The sequence below is a fragment of the Penaeus monodon genome, chromosome 1 (genome assembly GCF_015228065.2).
Source record: "Penaeus monodon isolate SGIC_2016 chromosome 1, NSTDA_Pmon_1, whole genome shotgun sequence".
Taxonomy (NCBI): domain Eukaryota; kingdom Metazoa; phylum Arthropoda; class Malacostraca; order Decapoda; family Penaeidae; genus Penaeus; species Penaeus monodon.
Window position 1 is genome coordinate 6,959,621 of NC_051386.1, and position 7,792 is coordinate 6,967,412.

General features: G+C 43.0%; 1 protein-coding gene across 4 annotated transcripts in view; it reads right to left on the minus strand.

Moving 5' to 3' along the window:
• The window catches only part of LOC119584571 (E3 ubiquitin-protein ligase ZNRF1-like), a 151,243-nt gene that overhangs the window by 23,764 nt on the left and 119,687 nt on the right, over nt 1–7,792 (minus strand). The gene's annotated exons all lie outside the window — the stretch shown is intronic.

The following is a 7,792-nucleotide window of genomic DNA, read 5'->3' on the forward strand; positions in this document are numbered from 1 at the left end:
CCCCATCCCCTTCCCCTGCCCTTTCCCCCCTCCCCCTCCCCTTCCCCTCCCCATCCCCTTCCCCTGCCCTCCCCATCCCCCTCCCGCTGCCCTTTCCCCTCCTCCTCCACCTTGCTGCACACTCTTCCGAACTGAGGTCACGTCCTGTTGCTGTCCCTCACGTCCACGCGGAGAGCCGGAACAGACACGAAGAAACAAAGAAACGAAGAAAAAGGAAAGGAGAGAAATTGCAGCCGCGACCAACAACAAGGGAGGCGGCAAAGGCCTTAAAATATTAATAGAAGTTAGATAATACTCATGCCCCGAGCGCGCACATAGAGAGAGAGAGAGAGAGAGAGAGAGAGAGAGAGAGAGAGAGAGAGAGAGAGAGAGGAGAGAGAGAGAGAGAGAGAGAAGAGAGAGAGAGAGAGAGAGGTCGCCATTACACCGCATCTGACAAATACTATTATACCAACGACCTGTACCTGAACGACCGCCTCGCCAACACACGTCGACCGTCTATCTCCCAGCCCGAGAGACAATTACAAATGACAAATATTGCTATCGTTCTCTTCATTCTGCACATACTGCCACACGTTGCAATAAAAGGAAAATGGAAATATTAATCAAAGAAGAAAAAAAACGTATCCCATTAAGGCCGGTCGCGGGAGCTGCTTCGGTGTCCCTTTAAGTGTCGACAAACAAACAAGAAAAATCAAAGCACCGCGGGAGAAAATCCTTCCTTAACCAAACATAAAACACCGTACACAGCAGCAGCAGGAATAATATTTTCAAGAAAAACAAGTATTTATAGGTAAGAGGGATAACCATTTTTTAGATAAAGTCTTTACGGGCGAGAGGAATGACAAATTTTAAAAAGGTCAAATGAGGCATCTAACTAACCTGCCGTGGAAGCGCAGGGAGATAGTACTACGTGTATATACATAAATATAATCCAAACTTACTGTATTTTGGAATTCTATCTATCTAAGCTTCTCTTTGTGACGCTGACATCCTCCCCTTTTCTCTTTTTCTTCATCTTCTAACTACTTCACTCACCCTTTTCTCTCCTCCCTCCATATTTCTCCTTTTCTCACTTTTCATACCCTCCTTTTTCCCCTCCCTCCTTCCTCTCCTCCTTTTTCCTTCTTTCCTCCTCCCTCCCTCAGCCTCACCTATCCTTCCCCTTTTCCCCTCGCTGACTCAACGACTCACTGACTCACCCCTCCTCTCCCTTCCCGGCCAATCCCATTATTCACTTTCTTAAACAAGCGATTCCCTTTAAGGGTTCAGGTACATTACATAGGGAAAATGTCCCTCAACTGAAGTCTCTTTGTGCTCCAAAAGTACACTTTCTACTCTATTAAACGAAGCAAACGACGATAATATAGATCTGCGGAAGAGAGAGAGAGAGAGAGAGAGAGAGAGAGAGAGAGAGAGAGAGAGAGAGAGAGAGAGAGAGAGAGAGAGAGAGAGAGAGAGAGAGAGAGAGAGAGAGCGAGAGAGAGAAAAAAAAACTGATTTGCGATTCAATTAGAAAACTTTCCAACAAAAATGTTATCACTTTACGTAAGTTAAGTTTTCAAGAAAATGGGAGTCTATCCAATCTGCAGGAGAAGAGAGTCCAGTCCGCAACAAAAACAGTTTCGTCTAATAATCCCCCACAACGACGGGACGATGTCGGTCCGGCTGACGAAAGATTAAAATTCGCGCGGGGAGAGGCATAACGAATCAGGCATTTATGCTACAGACAGATGCACCGTCACTCACTCGTTCTTTTCTGTCTCTGTCTGTCCGTCTGTCTGTCAGTCTGAGTCTGAGTCTGTCTCAGTCTCTGTCTCATTCTGAGTATCTCTCTTAACGTTTAAATGTCTAAGTGAGACTAATATCGTAAATTACGGAAATGCGAGAAATAACAAGTATGATATTAAGTTATTTATCATAATCAATCATACTAAAAATACTGATGAATAATAAAAGTGGAAACAGGAATAGTAGCATTTGCCGTAACATCATGATGATGATGATGATGATGATGATAAATCCTAAAACAATACCCCCCCCCCTCCTTCACTCAAAACGCGCGAACGTCGAGAGGCACTCAGAACAGCCCCCCCCCCTTTTCCCACCCTCTACGCTCCGCCCACACCCCGCCCACGCTACGCCCATCCTTCTATATACCGATGCGGGCGAGACAATGGGGCATTTCTCGATAGCGCTGAGCGAATCTCCTTGGGCGTTTCGTCTTTAAGGAAGGATGGGAGGATGGGAGGGAAGGGGGATGGGGGGATGGGAGGATGGGAGGGAAGGAGGATGGGAGGGAGGGGGGGATGGGAGGATGGGAGGGGGGAGGGGAAGAGAAAAATGGTGATAATTATGACGATAATGAGAGGTGATGATGGATGGTGGGGAGAGGTGGTAGTCCTGTTGATATTATTATTATTATTATTATTATTATTATTATTATTATTGTTGTTGTTGTTTGTTTTCAGGTTGGTGACGATGCTGATAATTGTATTTCGATAAAAGTTGTGGTAGTGATACTAATAATAATAATTATCATTATCACCATCATAACAATAATAATAATAATAACAATAAAATAATAATAATAATAATATAAAAAAAACTATACAATTAACAACAATAATAAAACCATAATACAACACCGAAAAAAATCCTACTTTGTCTCCATACTTGGTGATACTACGAAACTTAGACACAGATGCATCTTCTCTCTGCCCTATCTTTCCCTCTCTCTTTCACTCTCCATTCTCCTTTTTCTTTATTTCCACCTTCCCTCTCCCTTTCCTACTATTTCTCCTGCTCCTTCTCCCTCTCACTCTCCATTCTCCTTTTTCATTTTTCACTCTCTCCCCTCCTTCTCCCCCTCCCTCTCCTTCTCCTTTTCCCTCTCCTTCTCCTTCTCCTTCTCCCTCCTTCTCCCTCTCCCTCTCCATTCTCGTTTTTTTTATTTTTCCCTCTCCTTTCTCCCCCTCCCCCTCCCTCTCCTTCTTCTCCCTCCCCCTCCCTTTCCTTCCCCTCCCTCCCCCCCCTTTCCTTCCCCCACCCTCCCCCGCCCTCTCCTTCTCCTCCCTCCCCCTCCCTCTCTTCTTCTCCCTCCCCCTCCCTCTCTTTCTTCTTCCTCCCTCTCCCTCTCATTCTTCTCCCTCCCCCTCTTCAACTCTCACTCCCCTTTCCTTTCCCTCACTATTCTCCTTCCACTTTTCCCCTATCCCTCTCCCCTTCCCTCTTCCTCTGCCATTTTTGTATTTCGGAGAGAACCGGGTCTAATAACACACTAGGTTGGCATGAGACGGACGGGTTGATCGGCGAAGAGGAGGAAAGAGCAGTCGACACTAAAAGCGGTGTGAAGAGAAGGGCTGATAAGAAAAGGAAAGTACGGTTTAGTGAAAGAGAGAGAGAGAGAGAGAGAGAGAGAGAGAGAGAGAGAGAGAAGAGTAGAGAGAGAGAGAGAGGAGAGAGAGAGATAGAGATAGGAGAGAGAGAGAGAGAGACAGAGAGAGGACAGAGAGAAGACGAGATAGACGATACAGATAGGCTAGACCAGATGACAGGCAGACAGACACACAGAGAGTGAGAAAAGAGAAAGGACGTGGGACAGGCAAAGACGAAAACGAAACTAACAATACACACAAAATGGTACCTCGTGAGATACTGACGAGAAAAATGGCATAGGCCAAAAAAGGAACACCCGGTCCTTCCAGCATAAAAACACAGTAAAAAAAAATAATAAATAAAAAATAAAACACCTGGTCCTTCCCGCATAAGAAAAAATATATATACAAATAAAGAAAAAAAATAAAACACTCAATCCTTCCCGCACAAAAAAAGAGACAACAAAAATAATAATAATAATAAAAAAAAAGAGAGTAAAGATTAAAATAAAAAGTAAATAAATTAAGATTAAATAAGATTAAAACAAAGCGTAAATGAACCAAGATTAAAAAAGCTTAAAAAGAGAGAAAATCAACCGCCACGAGCGCTGCCAGACTGCCCTCCGCTTCCGCCAAAGAGGGGAGAGGCACCACGGCGAAGGGAATATCACAAGGAACAATAAAACTGCCAGGGAGAGAAGGCCGCTTCACAATTCGTACTTTCCGTCACGTCCCCAGCAAGGTCATTTGTATTAATTAATTCGTTATTTAATTAATCTCTTTCTCTCTCTCTCTCTCACACACACTCTCTCACTCTCACACACTCTCTCTCTCTCACTCTCTCTCACTCTCTCTCTCACTCTCTCTCACTCTCTCTCTCACTCTCTCTCTCACTCTCACGCTCTCTCTCACTCTCTCTCACTCAGTCAGTCAGTCAGTCAGTCAGTCAGTCAGTCAGTCAGTCAGTCAGTCACTCTCACTCTCTCGTGTGTGTGTGTTTATATGCGTAATCTACACATCTCACATTCCCTATATCTCGCTGCCTCCCTACTTTCCCCTATTCACCTCTTGCATTCCCTCTTCTTCTCCCCCGCTTCTCTTTTCTCTCCGTTTCCTTCCCTCTTCCCTCTCCACCCATGATCTATCCCCGCCAGTAGGACGTTTGGAGAGCAACTCCTGCCCTCCTCGCACTACTCCCTCCTCGCCTTCCTCGTCACTCCCTCCTCGCCTCCTCGTCACTCCCTCCTCGCCTCCTCGTCACTCCCTCCTCGCCTCCTCGTCACTCCCTCCTCGCCTCCTCGTCACTCCCTCCTCGCCGTGCTGACGAGGCGGCAGCAGCTGCGAGCCATAAAGCGGACGTCGCCAGCCGAGTGGCTTTTCCGGCTGCTCTGAGGCTTCGCTCATATCGCAGCGGCTTCCACGACCAACTTCGAACGAGAGGCGCACGCACACAAACGCACTCACGGACGGAGACACATGCACACGCGCACATTTACATAAATACATACATACATACAGCACACGAACACGAACACACACACACACGCACATGCACACGCACACACACACACACACACACATCGCGTAATAACTGGTCCTCAAGCAGTAATAGAGATTGACACTCTCTAAAGTTTCGAATAACAGTGATATCGTTAATATTCAGTAATCTCAATAATGCCAGAGCAGGAGAATGAAGTTTTATGCAAAGAATTACTGACGATAATAATTTTTATAACTGTTCTTTTATCATTAATTAACTTTGCTAATCATTAACATTATCCATTAAATTATTACTACTATCACTGTTAACTAAATTAACATTCCCACCATTGCAACCACAAAAGTTATCATCCAAACAACATTTCCGTCGGGAATAAAATCATATTCCCCGAAAAAGGGAAAGAAAATACATTAGGTAACCGCAGACGAAAGGCGCCCATACCTCGCAGCGCCGTGACGCGAGCGGGCGCCGAGGAACGCCCGCCCCCCCGCACGCTGACCTAGGGCGTTCGAGGTCAACGGGCGGGAGGAGGAGGAGGAGGAGGAGGAGGAGGAGGAGGAGGAGGAGGAGAGAAGGAGAGAAGGAGAGGAGGAGGAGGAGGGAAGGAGTAGGAGGAGGAGGAGGCGGAAAGGGGACGGGTTTCCCCAGGATGGGGACAGCCAGGACCCTGGCGTAGCCTGACAGGCCCCCGGAGGGCACGGACGAGCAAAGGCCATTGACAAAGTGTTCGCAAGAGCATCTGGCGCCGGGACACGGGGAGGAGCACGCCTTAAGTCTGATCCCCGCGAAGCCCGCAAACGCAAATCCTCCGCCCCCGCCAGAGCCACATACTCCGAAATCTATCGAGACTACCCCGCGTCCTGCTCGGCAAACTCTGTCCGCGGCCACACTACGCGAAATGCTAAATGAGTATTGATCAAAAGTTTCGTATTTGTGCCGCACCACTTACAGTCTGGATCATTCCGACCACAGCCGCAATACAATTGCCGAATGACATATTAAATCTATTCGATATTAAATTTATAGTAGGATCTCACATAGATAATTAAGAACATAATTAATAGATAGATATATATATATATATGATCATACATAAGATGCACTAACAACAACATACAACTAATAATAATAAATTTGATAGATATAAATATTTATTAAAGACTAGAAGAAAATAAAAAAAGACAGTGATAGTAGATTAAATAATACACACACACACACACACACACACACACACACACACAACAAAAACACACACACACACACACACACACACACAAAAACACAAAAACAAAAAAAAAAAAAAAAACAAACAAACAAAACGAAAAGCACAAACGCACAAACACACAAACACACACAACAGATTAATATAATATAATATATTATATTACACAAAAAATTAAAAAAAATACTATATATATATATATATGATAAATATATAGATATAATACTATATATATACCTATATATAATATATAATAAATATATCAATATAGATATACTGATATGTAAAGTATATATATTAAAAGATATATATATGATATATATATATATAATATATATAGATATATATATTATATATATATATATAATTATATATGATATATATTATGATATATTTATATGTATATATTATGTATATATGTATATCTGTCATATATATGTATACTGTTATAATATGTACTATACTATATAATATTATACATTAGATATAGATAACTTATACTATTATATATATTATCTATATATAATTATATCTATAGATATCGTATATATGATACTATGATATCATATATATTAGTATTTATGTATGTATGTATGTATGTATGTATGTATGTATGTATGTATGTATGTATGTATGTATGGATGGATGGATGGATGGATGGATGGATGGATGGATGGATGGATGGATATACAATCATAAATTTGCACGGCGCATACACACCTATGCTTTATACTACTGCACAAGGCAGTGTTCAATAAATCTATCAAAATAAAGCGAAGTTTAGCTCCTTTGTTCCTAATTTTTGTAGTGCGTGAGTAAAAGCAAACAGTGCTTGCATATCCTCGGCTCATTCCAGTATATGAAAGCCCACGTTAAAAACATAATCACTTAAAGTCCTGGATATTTATTACTGCCTCTTAAAACAGAACACACGAACAAGAGTGCCAAATTTTCGTGAAAGACTTTATAAATGCTTCCCACTCGTTCCAGAAGAAACTGCACATAAACACTAAAGTCACGCATATGTATGTCCAGTTTATGTATACACAATACTCTGGAAAAATTTATACGACTCTCACAAAACTCTACGGATTCCACTTGCCCGATTTCATTACACCGCGCGCAGGTAGCAGCGGAATGAGATTGGTCTGCGAGCGACGGTGCACTGCTTGACACTCCGAATGGATCGTTTGTGTCTCGGGTACCTGGGGAAATTAGGAAGTGAGACAGTTCGTACAAGAAAAAAAAAGAACGCTGCATAAAAGAGAGATAAACATTCCGAAACAAAAGATGAATCTCGCTTCCTTTCCCGCCGATATTGCCGGAATTAATGATGAGGCTCATGAGGAACTACAGAGTACGAGGTACACGCAAACTGACATTCTTGAATAATGTTAACATCCAATATTTACAACGCCCTCATCGATCGCGGCCGGCCCGTCATGAAACTTTCGTAGTATCCGCTTTGTCACTTAATTAGCGGAGGAACATCCGAGACGTTATTGAACGAGAAAAATAGATGGGAGGGGAGAGTAGAGAGCAGAAAGAAGAAAGAAGAGAAAAGAGAGGGGAGAGTAGAGAACAGAAGGAAGATGAGAGAGAAAACGAGGGAAAATGAGTGAAGAGGAGAAGAGAGGAGAGAAGAGAAGAGAAAAGAGTAGAGGGGAAAAGAGAAGAGAGGAGAGAGGAGAG